The following is a 14,668-nucleotide window of genomic DNA, read 5'->3' as shown; positions in this document are numbered from 1 at the left end:
CGTTTGATGTTGGACAAGTCTATACCTCAGTTTTCTCATCTGTAGAATGGGGATTTAATGCTTGTTCTCCCTTCTGCTTAGACCGTGAGCCCTATGTGGGACAGGGAATGTGTCCACCTTGATTAACTTGTATCTTCCCAGTGCTTGATACAAAGTAACCACTTAACAACAACAACAATAATAATAATGATAGCAATAATAATCAATTAAATGCCACACTTTGAAAATATTGTGTGGATGTTCATCTGTGTGCCCCAAAAACACCCAGGGTTCGCTAATGCCTAATTAATTCTGAAAATAGCTTTTTTATAATATTAGAATTTGTGGGTTTCTGGCACATGTAAGATCACTCTCCTTTGAAAACTATTTCTTCACTTGGATATGAAAAAAAGAATTCCAATGAAAGTGGTCATAATCAAATCATTGACTCGTCCGATCTCCCTAATAGGTATGCATGTACTGCAGGATATGAAAGTGGTACAGTCCTACTCATAGACCTATTTGAATAAAAGAGACAGTTTGAGCCATCAAGACTCTTATCTTCTGACCTCATTAGAAGAAAGGGACAGCTTGGTCAAACATGATGAATAGTCGTTTCCAGAGTTTTCATGAATATTTGGTCTGGAAATTATTCATTCATTCATTCATTCAATAGTATTTATTGAGCGCTTACTGTGTGCAGAACACTGTACTAAGCGCTTGGGAAGTACAAGTTGGCAACATATAGAGACGGTCCCTACCCAACAGCTGGCTCACAGTCTAGAAGATTCAGACAGCTTCTCCCAGTTTCACTTTGCAGTGTAGCCTAATGGAAAAAGCACAGTAATGAGAGTCAAGGGACACAGATTCTAATCCTGGCTTTTGCCATTTGCCTACTGTATGGTCAGTGACAAGTCATTAAACTTTTCCGTGCTTCAGTCTCCTCATCTGTAAAATGGGGACTTTGTACCCCATGAAGGATAAGGACCATATCCAATCTGATTATTTTGTATCTATCACATTGTTTGACACACAGTAAAAGCTTAATAAATACCATAATTATTATTATTTTCACTTTCACAGCAATGAAAGCATTTTAGCTCACAGCATACCCATTAGATTAAGAGGAAGGTCTTATTAGTCCCATTGTCAGATGAGGAAACTGAAGCACGTGAGAAGCAGCATGGCCTAGTGGAAGGAGCATGGTCCTGGGAGTCATAGAACCTGGGTTCCAATACCAGCTCTGCCACTTGTCTGCTACGTGACCTTGTGAAAGTCATTTAACTTCTCTGGGCTTCATTCATTCATTCAATCATATTTATTGAACACTTGCTGAGGGAAAAACACTGTACTAAAGTGATTGAGGGAGTACAATATAACAACAAACAGACATTCCCTGCTCATAATGAGCATGCAGCGTAGAGCAGAAAATAGGCATTAACATAAATAAATAAATTACAGATATGTATGTAAGTTCCGTGTGGCTGGGAAGGGAGATGAATAAAGGGAGTACGTCAGGATGACGTAGAAGGGAGTTGGAGAAGAGGAAAGGGAGGCTTAGCCAGGGAAGGCCTCTTGGAGAGCCTTCAAAAAGGCTTTGAACAGGGGGAAAGTAATAATCTGCAGGATTTGAGGAGGAAGGGCATTCCAGGCCAGAGACAGGATGTGGGTGCCAAGTGAGGTAAGAGGGGGCAAGGTAATTAAGTGCTTTCAAGCCTCGGTTACCTCATCTGTAAAAATGGGGATTAAGACTGTGAGCCCCACTGGGACATGGACTGTGTCCAACCTGATGATCTTGTAATTACCTCAGCACTAAGTAGAGCTCCTAGCACATAGTAAATTCTTAACAAATACCATTAAAAAAGTTTAGATCATTTCCTCATTTTTAGGGAGAAAGCAGAGGGGACCAGGAATTGATATCTTTACTTCTGATATGTTGCCAACTTGTACTTCCCAAGTGCTTAGTACAGTGCTCAGCACACAGTAAGCACTCAACAAATATGATTGAATGAATGAGTACTGCTAGAGGACAGCCAACTTCAAGGTCTTGTCTTGTCTTATGCTGTAGAGTTGTCTCCGACCCATAGTGATGCCAAAGACACATCTCTCCCAGAACAGCCCACTTCCATCTTCAATAATTCTGGTAGTGTATCCATAGAATTTTCTTGGTGAAAATACAAAAGTAGTTTACCATTGCCTCCTTCCATGCAATAAACTTGATTCTCTGCCCTCAACTCTCTCTCACGCTGCTGCTGCCCAGCTTAGGTGACTTTTGATTTACGATAGATTGCCTTCCACTTGCTAGCCACTGGCCAAGCTAGGAATGGAATGGATATGCCTCTGCTTGACTCTCCCTCCCGGAGTTGAGACTAGTAGAGTACTGCAAACTCTCCAGGTGTGACACTGAGAGGATAAGAACAGTGCTTGGCACATAGTAAGTGCTTAACAAATACCATTAATATTATTATAATTATTAGCTTCAAGGGAAGAAAGAAATTTCTTAAGCATTCCCCTTTAGAAATGTCTCAGTCACACTCAGCACTCCGTGAAAGGGGTCAATCTCCCAAGTGTTTAGTATAGTGCTGTGCACACAGTAAGGTCTCAATATATTTGATTGGTTGATCAATTGATTGGGAAAAGCTAAAGAGAAAAATCAAAATAGCTGCTGTTATATGATTCCAAAAGCCAAATATAGTGCTCTGTGCAGATTAGGCACCTAGCTCAACTCTCTACACCTAGGACAGTACTCTGTGCATAGGTGCTCAATGAATGCTGCTGGTCATTTTCAACTCTGAAAGAAAATCCTTCATGGATTTAGGGTAGATATGATTTTCCTCTGGGATATGTGCAATATTTAGCTTTCTTCAATCAATCAATGGTATTTATTGTTCGCTGTACTAAGCCCTTGAGAGAGAACAACAAAACAGAGTTGGTAGCCACATAACCCACCTAAAAGGAGCTTACAATCTATAATGTCTATTAAATTATATGCTCTCCATAATCTATAATGGTCAGGTATGGTGAGTAGTTGATAAATCAAGGGATGAGGTATGTGGATGCTCTGTGCTTCTTCACCAAGGCATCCTGACCTAAATATTCAGTTTTCAAATATTGAAAGTTTCAGGTATCTAAGTTATATATTATCCTGTTGCTAATGCCTTGTCTTGTGTTATGTTGTTGAGTAATCTCTGAGCCAAAGCGACTCCATGGACATATCTCTCCCAGAATGCCCCACCTCCATCTGAACTCGTTCTGATAGTGTACCCATAGAGTTTTCTTGGTAAAAATACAGAAGTTGTTTACCATTGTCTTTTTCCACACAATAAACTTGAGTCTCTGTCCTCAAGAGTCTCTCATGCAACTGCTGCCCAGCCTAGGTGATTTTTGACATATAACAGATTGCCTTTCACTGACTAGCCACTGCCCAAGCTAGGAATGGAATGAGTATGCCTCTGCTTGACTCTTCTTCCCATAGCTGAGACTGGCTGAGTACTGGAAACTCTCCAGGTGCAATCCCAAGAGGGCTGCTAATGACTATTTGCTTTTAAAACACATGGATCTCATTCTGTGGGTCATTCAACATTTTGTTGTTGCTCTACCTGCCACCGAGAAGTGAACATCATCATTATGGTATTTTGTTATGTGCTTACTATGTGTCGAGCACTATTCTAAATGTCAGGGTAGTTACAAGATAATAGAGTTGGACATAGTCCCTAACCCACATAGGGCTCACGTCTAAATCCCCATTTTACAGATAAGGTAACTGAGGCACAAAGACGTACGTGACTTGCCCAAGATCACACAGAAGACAAGAGGCTAAGACAAGATTAGAACATAAGTCTTCTGAGTCCCAGGCCATTGCTCTTTTCACTAGGGCAAGCTGTTTCTCTAGGCCACTTTGCTTCCCTAATGAATGATCCAGAGACTCTGTTACAACATGGAAGGAGCAATATCGAGATTTCCATCTGCTACCTCTCAGGTTCAGGGGATGTATCCAAACAAGAACTCAGAATATTTTCCTGAATATTTTCATCTCGCTCTTGTTCAGATGTGTATAAGTATAATTTTCTCCCCACTTAACTCAAATGGCTATGAATTTCAAAAGATGGCTGTCAACTCAAAGTAAAGAATAGTTAAGCAATTTGTTCCATTTCTCCCTAGTTGTTCACCAGCCTAAATGTTCCCTTTAGAAGATTGGAGTCTCCTAATTTGCACTATTCAATACTCCTTTTAGATTGTCAGTTAAGTGCAGTCTTCACAGAAAGTAGCCAGGGAGTCATCAGTTATAAATCTTGCAGAAATAAGAGGTTTGAGAAAAAACGTTCTCTTCTTTAGCCTAATGACAAGACACATGCCACGCTCTTCCCATATAAAAATCATATAAGAGAATTAAGTCAACCCAACCTTCACAGTGGGAAATGCAGGGAAGGAAGTTAGAAGAAAAAACCTCTTTGCTCACACCTTACCTTCTGTCCAGAAATCCCTCCCTCTTCATATCTGGCAGTGCCCCCACGATCCCCATCTTCAAAGCTCTCCTAAAATCACATCTCTTCCAGAAAGCCTTGTTTAACTACCGTCTCATCTCCCCACCACTTACATACATATTCTCACTTCTGATGTCTCTCCTTTCTGCATTTTATTTTCATGTCTTTCTCCCCCACTAGATTGTAACCTCCTCAAGGATAGGGATAGGAGAGTCTACCAACTCTATGACAGTAAGCTCACTGTGGCCAGAGAATGTCTGTTATATTGTACTCTCCCAAAAACCTAGAACTGTGCTCTGCAGTCAGTAAGTGCTTAATAAATGTGATTGTCTGACAGATAGACTATTATATCATACTCTCCCAAGTCCTTAGTACAGCAGGTCTCACCCAGGAAGGGATCAATAAACCCCAGATTGATTGACTGAAGAAGGTAAAAGAAAGTGAGGAAAAGAGAAGAAGAAAAGGGGGAAAGGGGAAACGGGGGAAAGAAAAGTGAAAAAATACAAGGAAGGAACCCCCCCCCCACACACACACAAGCAAGCAAGGACCTTAAACACTGGCTCACATGAGATCTAAACTGAAGTCTGCTCATATGCAAACATATGTAGCTTCCCTTTGTACTCACAGAAGACATTACTGACAATGAAATTCTTCCAAAGGTGCATGTTTGACAGAAAGGCCAATGTGGGACCCTCAGTCCTTACTACATTGTGTATACACAAAGACTGACCCTTGTCATGTTTGTTGCTTGCAGTGCCTGGCTCTGTTTTCACTTTTGCCTCCTCGTGTCATGATCCTTTCCAAGCTTCGGCATGAAAGGAACCATTCCTTTCTTGATAGCAATGTTCCCTGCTGGTCTAATTGCACGAACTGATAGTGCCTGACACATAGTAAGCTCTTAACAAATGCCATTAAAAAAAAAACTGAATCCTAGCTTTCCAGTTGGAAGACAACACTATTTGAGGCTTCATTTTACTATATCTTTAAGACATCTCCTCTGTCCTCTTGCTTTGGATTTCATAATTTCAGCCTAGTTCGATATTCAGCCACTGTTCTGGTATCATGAAGTTGTCCATTCTCTTCAGGAGAGCCACCCAAGGTAACCAACTCTTGCAATATGGGAAATAAAATGGACCTGTGGAATCTCTCTGGTAGTTCCACCTAGGATCAGGTCAATTTTCCAGCGTCCCCACCCCCCTGCCTCTTTCATGGCCGTCTTTAACTACCCCCGACCCCGACTTCCCTCCTGTTGTGACTTTGCTTCTCCATTCCCCGTGGCCCCAATTCAGCCATTCCCATCCTTCCCACACTTGCTTGTGACTCTGAGGTTAGTGCCATAAAGGAAGCTGATGATGTAAGGTTGAAAAAGATGTGGCATAGTGGACAGAGAATGAGCCTGGGAGTCAGAAGGTCATGAGTTCTAATCCCAGGTGCATCACTTGTCTGCTGTGTGGCCTTGGTCAAGTTAGTTCACTTCTCTGGACCTCAGTTACCTCATCTGTAAAATGTGGATTAAGACTGTGAGCCCCAAGAGGGACAGAGACTGTGTCCAACCTGATTTGCTTGTAATCCACCCCAGAACTTAATACAGTGCTTGGCATATAGTAAGCACTTAAAAAATACCACAGTAATTTTTATTATTATTATTATCAAGTGCCGTTAAGTCATTTCCAATTCATAACGACTCTATGGATATATTTTCTCCAGAATGTCTGTCTTCTGCCATAATCCATAACCTTTCTAATGATTCTTCCATTATTATTGTTATGGTCTGTATACATCTAGCTGCTGGTCTGCCTATTCCACTTTTTCCCTGGACTTTTCCTTGTATTAGTGTCTTCTCCGGAGAATTAGTTCTCCTGATTGTGTGTCCAAAATACGTTAGTCTAAATCGAGTCATATGGCCTTCCAAAGACCACTTTGGTTTAATTTGCTCCAAAATCCATTTGTTTGTTTTTCAGGCAGTCCATGGTATTTGATTGGAATGCAAAAGTTGATAATAGAATGGAAATTATTATTATATAAATTCAGAAGTCTCATAGGTGTCATTTGTCTTAACCCAAAACCTCTTGCATTAAAGACAACCTATTTATCTAAACCAGGAGAAGAAGAGAGATTTCTCCAATTTGAAAGATGGAAAACAGCAGCTAGGGTTACAAATTTCAATGAAAATGGAATGATGGCTTTTACTTTAGGATTGATATGACCCAGAACCACATAATCAGGGCCTCTCCGGGGACTCGGGGTTAGCAAGTGGATTTTAAAAGTTTTAGTCATTTTCTCTTCACTTCCCAGCTAAAAGGTATTTTTGTTACAAAGACCACTTCAGGCAAAGAGTCTCAAATGCTTCTCACATGGTATGGAAGACCATTCTAGTGCTCTCATTTCCAGTTAACAGATCTTCAAAAAGAAATTCTACCAGTAAGGTACCTTCTGGATTTCATTATCCCACACAAAAATATGGTATATTTACATTATAATTGTGACAATATAAATTAAAAGCACCTATGACGAAATAATGACTGCGTTTATACTTTGAATTGAATAAGCTAATTAACCATGAAAACAAGAATTGAAAGATGCTTAAACAAAATAACTGGTTGTTCTGGGTTTGCCCATTAATTTGTAGCTACCCAATTAAGAGTTCAAACTGCAGCCTGCACACTTTCCTATGGGAACTAATTCCATTTGCTTGTCACCCACTAGATGAAGAAATATGTCCTATGTCCTCATTCATTCATTCAATCATATTTATTGAGTGCTTACTGTGTGCAGAGCACTGTACTAAGCGCTTGGGACGTACAAGTTGGCAACATATAGAAACGGTCCCTACCCAACAAAGGGCTCACAGTCTAGAAAGGGGAGACAGACAACAAAACAAAATATATTAACAAAATAAAGTAAATAGAATAGTAAATATGTACAAGTAAAATAAATAGAGTAAAAAATCTGTACAAACATATATACAAGTGCTGTGGGGAGGGGAAGGAGTTAGGGCAGGGGGGATGGGGAGGGGGAGAGGAAAAAGGGGGCTCAGTCTGGGAAGGCCTCCTGGAGGAGGTGAGCTCTCAGTAGGGCTTTGAAGGGAGGAAGATAGCTAGCTTGGCAGATGTGTGGAGGGAGGGCGTTCCAGGCCAGGGGAAGGACGTGGGCCGGGGGTCGATGGTGGGACAGGCGAGAACGAGGTACGGTGAGGAGATTAGCAGCAGAGGAGCGGAGGGTGCGGGCTGGGCTGTAGAAGGTGAGAAGGGAGGTGAGGTAGGAGTGGGCAAGGTGATGGACAGCCTTGAAGCAGAGGGTGAGGAGTTTTTGTCTGATGCATAGGTTGACTGGTAGCCACTGGAGATTTTTGAAGAATCTTGGTTTGATTCTACCAAGTTCAAGCTTTAGTAGGTATCCCCTTCCCTCACAGAGGGGGATTTGATGAGCAAATGGTAAACAGAGTAGCCTCGTGGGAAGAGCACAGACCTCGTAGTCAGAGGTCCTGGGTTCTAACCCTCACTCCAGCCCTCAACTGCTGTGTGTGACTTTGGGCTTGTCTCAACTTCTTTGTATCTCAGTTTCCTTATCTGCAAAATAGGGACTCTGAGGCCTGAGTGGGACAAGGACTGTGTCTAATCTGATTGTATTGTTTTTACACTAGTGCTTAGCACATAGCAAGCACTCAACAAATGCCGCTATTATTAATAACAATTCTTTGTTCAAAATCAGTCATGCTTTTGTAAACTTCAATTATATCCCCGCTCAAGCTTTTGTACTTCCAGTCTGAAGAGTCCTAACCCTTTCAGTCTCTTCTCAAAAAGAAGTGACTACATCTCCCTGAACAACTGGATTTCCCTTCTAGAATCTAATATGCCTTTCTACAATGCGGCAAACAGAATTTCTTTTTGATAATCCTGGATTTTCCACTGCTGATCTAGTAAACTACCTGACAAATAAGAAAGAATCAAACTGACTTTTTTCTCTTAATGGCCTTCTGATTACTTTTTTATTTCAAAGCAATGTTCTTCATGGATAAAATAACTACTGTGCCTGTTGCACTTAAATGCTATAGAAAAATATGGGCTCTGCTAAGGATTTGCATAATTGGACAACTGCTAAATTCCTTAAGCTCTACTGTAGACCATACTGTTGAAACAAAGATGAAATCTTCTCCACGACATCATAAAGACGATTCCATGGCCCCACAGGGGGAAATACCACTTAAAACTTGGTCATCCCTCACTCCACAGCCCATTGCCAATTTTTATTTTTAAATAAATTTTTTAACTCAGATTCTTTTTCAAATTTTCTCACCTAAAGATCATAGAGAATTTCCCAAATGAGTGCTAAGCTTTCAGGTATAAGTATTTTTCACTTACTCTGTAACTGAAAAGACTGAATATATTAATTCTAAGCCAAAAATTGTATATTTTTCCAGCTAACACACCTGAAAAACATGAATTAAAAGATACTTTCCACAGAATTATGTTGGTTTGGGCAGAGATTAAATGTGAACACATTTCAGATGAAACAGGATCTATTCAGAAAATTATGCCTGAGTGCAATAGTGGTTCTAATAGAAAGCACCTTACAATTATGACAATTAACAAATCCTGCAACTTTTCTGACCAGTAGTGATTGGATACAAGGAGGTCCAGTATATCAGAGGGCAGCCTCTGTTCTGATAGGCATCTGCAATGGAAGCTATTATTATAACTTGGTGATTTAAAAGCCAAGATTAATTTACAACCTCCCAAGTCCTCACTACAGTGCTCTGCCCATAGTAAGTACTCAAAAATTAGCATTGATTGATTGAAATGGGTATGACATGAAGGAAGCAGAGAGAGTAGGAGCAATGTTTCAGTAGAGAGAAGAGAGGGAGGATAGAAGACATGGATAACATCAAGAACTTTGTGATCTAAGTTAGTCCAAACGTTTTTGGAAGATGTCAGCTCTGCTAGATTCATTGTAGGGATGAGGAAACAGCAGATGAGGTAACAGCTGGGGAGAAATCTCATCCTGCTGTGATAGATAGGGAGACAAGACTGCTGGTTTGGCAGGTTGACATTCTGGTGGGCCACAATGAGTGACAGTCTGATCCCTTCCTGCCCTGCCCCCTAAACCCAAATTTTTCCTTCTCCCATTCTCTTGGAGCAAATGCATACCTCTACATCTGTATATGTACTCCTCTTTCCAACGCTGAACAATTTTTATAATCCACCAATCATTCAGTGGTATTTACTGAACACATACTATACAGCACATATACAGTACTAAGTATTTGGGAGAGTACAGCAGTAGATGTGATCCTGTCTCTCAAGAAGCTTAAAATATGATGAGGGAGGAAGGCACTAAAATAAATTACAGGTATGGGGAAGCAATGCAGTTGGAAAATATGCACAAATAATTACAGTGGTGATATTACACTAGAAAAGAGAAGTTAGGCTGGAGGAAAGAATGAAGGGAAAGGGAAATCAATCAATGGTAATTGTTTAGTGCTCACTCTGTGCAGAGCACTGTACTAAGTTCTTAGGATAGTAAAATAGTTTTTCTTCATGATCCCTGCCCTCAAGGATCTTTCAATCTAGCAAGAAAGCCTGGGTCCTCCGAGAGTGATGGCACCACTGGAAGAAGCCAACTGCTTAATCGCTCAACTGCTAGATGCCCTCCCAGTTACAATACAAGAGTTCCCCCCATATTGTAGCTCCCCACACAATGAAAAAGGAAGGAGTTCTGGGAAATCCTGGTCCATGTTATGGGTATCCCTGGAGTATACTAATACCATTATCTAACAGATAGAGTTGCAGTGGGAGTTGTTATATTCGTTAGGAAACACAATCTTTGTCCTACTTTCAAGCCCACACCAAAGGCTTTGATGCCATCATGATGATTTGACAAGACAGAACACTTAAAGTGGTGGCAAACTTGCCAATTTCTCCCACAATTGCCCTGGCTCCTGAAGTGCAGGCCCTCTGGGCTCTGGGGTCCAAGCACACTGGCGGTAGGTTGAGTAGGAAGAGTGGCTAAGCCACTGCCTCAGATTTTTACTGTCAGTAATAACTGCTTCTGGAACAATCGGGAGACCTGCATGAAAACATGGGAACAACAGATCTGCTGATTCCTGAATCTAACCTAGTTTCTTCACGCAAGCCTGCTCACATGAGGTAAATATTTCCACAGGAATTTGGGCAGGGAGAAAATACCCCTCTTGAACATGCAGTCTGTAACAGATCATCAGAGAGAAATTTAGGATTTGAGAAGAGAAGGTTAGGAATGTTGGATAATCCATCCTTAGCCATGAAGATGGGTATCCAATATCCAAAAGGACAAACATAATACTGTTTCTCCAAGCATCCTGGTGTCCCTGTTGAAGACTGAAAACTAGTTCAGTTAGATGGTTGGATGGATGGATGGAACATGAGACAGACAATAATAATGATGCTTATTTCTTATATATGTCTTGTTCAAACTCTCTTGAGTGGTAATAACACTGATTAATTTTGACGAAGGCAGTATGACCTAGTGGAAACAGCATGAATCTGGTCCTCATGAGAGCTGGACTGTAGTACCAGTCCTGCCACTGGCCTGCTTTATGGAATTGGACAAATCATTTAGGCTCTCTGGGCCTCAGTTTCCTCATCTATAAATGAGAATATGAATGCTTGCCTTCTCCTACTTCACAGGAATGTGTTAAGGATAAAATGATCTTGGTAATGTGATAATCCTTTGGAAAAATTAAGTACCATACAAGTTCAAGATATAAATACCTCTTTCAGGATATTGAAAATGAGGCAGAGGCCGCAAAGATCTTTAAGTAATATTATGCAGATTCCATTTACTATTTTCAATTAGAGAACAGTTTGCCTTTGGTAGACATGATATCAAGGACCCAGAGGGCTAAGGCAATATTGAGGATGCCTTTGAAATTAACAATTTTGCTGAATTTGAAATCCTTAGCCCAGACCTAAAGACCATCGGACACACGTATGGTTTCCATCATTAGCTGAAAGAGCTGAATTTGAACAGGGGGTAAAAGTACAGGTGCAGCTTTAAATATAGAATTAGGGGGTCACACAGGGATGCTGATGATTGATATAATCAATCAATCAATCATATTTATTGAGCACTTAGTGTGTGCAGAGCACTGTCCTAAGCACTTGGGAAGAACAAGTTGTCAACATATAGAGACGGTCCCTACCCAACAGTGGGCTCACAGTCTAGAAGTGTTTGTTTATGTCCTCCTCTTGGCTGAAATTTTGTGGCTCTGGAATCTTGTTTTTGTTCAGAAAAATTCTGCTGGTTCTGAATAAAATTGTCTTCTCACATAAAGCTTTGAAGACCAAATTAGCAAATTAGGTGGCTAAATAAGCCATGTTATTCAAAGGCCAGAAACAAATGGAAACAGAGCTCAAGTCACCTATTTACCCCAGGATTTGAAATTCTAAAATTCAGGACAGTCCCTAAACTGGGGTTTCTTCCTGCCTGGAGAGACTGGCTTGAAGAACATGATTACCACAAAATTGAATTTCTAATGGTGAGAAACATGGGCCAAACTCTGAAACAGAAACACATTCCACATTTCAATTTCCCAGGGTAACACTGGTCTAGTCCCTTCCGGAATATTTGTGGATTCAAACATATCAATGGAAATCCTAAATATTTAATAGAAAATGAGTGAAGGACTTCCTTGGAATTCCCTGGGGTCCTGATTTATCGAGATCTGCATCTGTCCAAGATACGTTTTGTTTTAGTTATGTAGACCTGCCTCAAAGTAAAGCAATCAACCAAGTAGAAAAACTGCAACAAAGGCCAAGACAAATGGAAATTTCATTTTCCATTGATTGGTTCACACTTTTCCATAACTATTTTGGTCATATTTACAGCAACTTAACTACAGGATCCCCTGCCTAGATCACATCCAGCCTCAAATTTGTCATAAACCCCATCCTTCTCCTCCTTCAAAGTCCTTTTTTAAAGATAATCCCCTCTGATTAATTATCCCACCTTCCCAATCAAGGCATCCCCACAACACTCATTTTTTTTAATCAATTTATTCATGTGCTATCAATTTGATTTATCCTCCTGTGCTTATTATTTGTCAATCCTCAAGCTCTCTCAACTACTGAACAGTCGCCTCCCGCTTATCTTTCCAATTAGACTATAAATTGTTTGAGGGCAGGGATTGTGTTTGAACAAATAAAACTAGTAGGATCACATGCCACTAATTCCACCTACAAATACATCTCAAATACCTATCTTGATAATTACACATTTATCAGATTAACATGCAGTATTCAAGGGTTTTCAATCCCTCTACTCCATTTCTGCCCTAGGAAGGCCTAATAGTGTGTGGTGGACTGAACATGGGCAGGGGAGTCAGAGAGTCATGGGTTCGAATCCTGAGTCTGCTACTTGTCTGCTGTGTGGCCTTAGGCAAGTCACTTCACTTCTCTGTGCGTCAGTTACATCATCTGTGAAATGGGGGTTAAGAATGTGAGCCCTACACAAGACAGGGACTGTGTCCAACTTGATTTGCTTATATCCACCCCAGCGCTTAGTACAGTGCCTGGCACATAGTAAGCATTTAACCAATACCATAATTATTTAGGGGAGCATCATGGTATAGTAGATAGAGCATGGAACTGGGAGTTAGAAGGTCATGAATTCTAATTCTGGCTCCACCACTTGTCTGCTGTGTGACGTTAGGTAAGTCGCTTCACTTCTCTGTGTCTCAGTTACCTCATCTGTAAAATAAGGATTGAAACTGTGAGCCCCACGTGGAACAGGGACTGTGTCCAACCTCATTTTCTAGTATCCACCCCAGAGCTTAGTACAGTGTCTGGCACATAACAAATACCATTAATATCATTATTGTTAATAACAATAATACTACATTCCTCTTAATCATAAAAATTAGGATATTTCTTAAGCATGTACAATTCCTGTCCCACATGGGGCTCACTGTCCAAGTGAGAGAGAACATTCATTCATTCATTCAATTGCATTTATTGAGCACTTACTGTGTGCAGAGCACTGTACTAAGCGTTTGAGAAGTACAAGTTGGCAACCTATAGAGGCGGTCCCTACCCAACAACGGACAACAAAACAAAACATGGGGACAGGTGTTGTCATCAGAATAAATAGAAATAAAGCTAGATGCATATCATTAACAAAATAAATAGAATAGTAAATATGTACAAGTAAAATTAATAGAGTAATAAATCTGTACAAAACATATATACAGGTGCTGTGGGGAGGGGAAGGCAGTAGGACTGGGGAGGGATGGGGAGGAGGAGAGGAAAAAGGGGGCTCAGCCATCTGGGAAGGCTCCTGGAGGAGGTGAGCTCCAAGTAGGGCTTTGATACTTAGTATTTAATGCCCATTTAACAGATGAGGAAACCAAGGAACAGAGAAGTTAAATGACTTTTTAAATGGTATTTGGTGAGTGCTTACTACATGCCAGGCATTGTACTAAGCACTGAGATAGATACAAGCTAATCAGGCTGGACATCATCCATGTTCCACATGGGGCTCACAGTCTTGATCCCCATTTTACAGATGAGGCAACTGAGGCTCAGAGAAGTTAAGCGACTTACCCAAGGTCACACAGAAGGCAAGTGGTGGAGCTGGGACTACAACTCAGGTCCTCTGATTCCCTGACCTACAAACTCTTTCTTCTAGATTATGCTGCTTTCCCTTTGACTTTTGGCCAAAAATTCAAGTTTCATTCACACAACTAACAGTCAGATGAAGTCTGTGAATCCCTCAAGTAGACACAGGTCCTGTGTAGGATCATTTTTGAGTTCTCACATATTATCTTCTGTGGCCTGAAAAGAGTGGTCTTTGAGCCCTTAAGGTGGATTTTCACTGTTAATCAATCATATTTATTGAGCACTTACTGTGTGCAGAGCACTGTCCTAAGCATTTGGGAAGTACAAGTTGGCAACATATAGAGACAGTCCCTACCCAACAGTGGGCTCACAGTCTAGAAGGGGGAGACAGAGAACAAAACCAAACGTATTAACAAAATAAAATAGGATAGCTATGTAGAAGTAAAATAAATAGAGTAATAAATATGTACAAATATATATACATATATACAGGTGCTGTGGGGAAGGGAAGGAGGTAAGACGGGGGGATCGAGAGGGGGATGAGGGGGAGAGGAAGGAGGGGGCTCAGTCTGGGAAGGCCTCCTGGAGGAGGTGAGCTCTCAGTAGGGCCTT

General features: G+C 40.8%; 1 non-coding gene across 1 annotated transcript; it reads right to left on the bottom strand.

Moving 5' to 3' along the window:
• Positions 1-3,366: 3,366 nt before the first annotated feature.
• On the bottom strand, positions 3,367-3,504 carry LOC119924640. Its single transcript, XR_005449342.1, has one exon. It is a non-coding gene; the product is annotated as a small nucleolar RNA SNORA7 (small nucleolar RNA).
• Positions 3,505-14,668: the final 11,164 nt, after the last annotated feature.

This window comes from Tachyglossus aculeatus, chromosome 2 (genome assembly GCF_015852505.1).
Source record: "Tachyglossus aculeatus isolate mTacAcu1 chromosome 2, mTacAcu1.pri, whole genome shotgun sequence".
Lineage (NCBI taxonomy): Eukaryota > Metazoa > Chordata > Mammalia > Monotremata > Tachyglossidae > Tachyglossus > Tachyglossus aculeatus.
The sequence above is the reverse complement of the archived record's forward strand: the minus strand, read 5'-3'. Positions and strand labels throughout refer to the sequence as shown.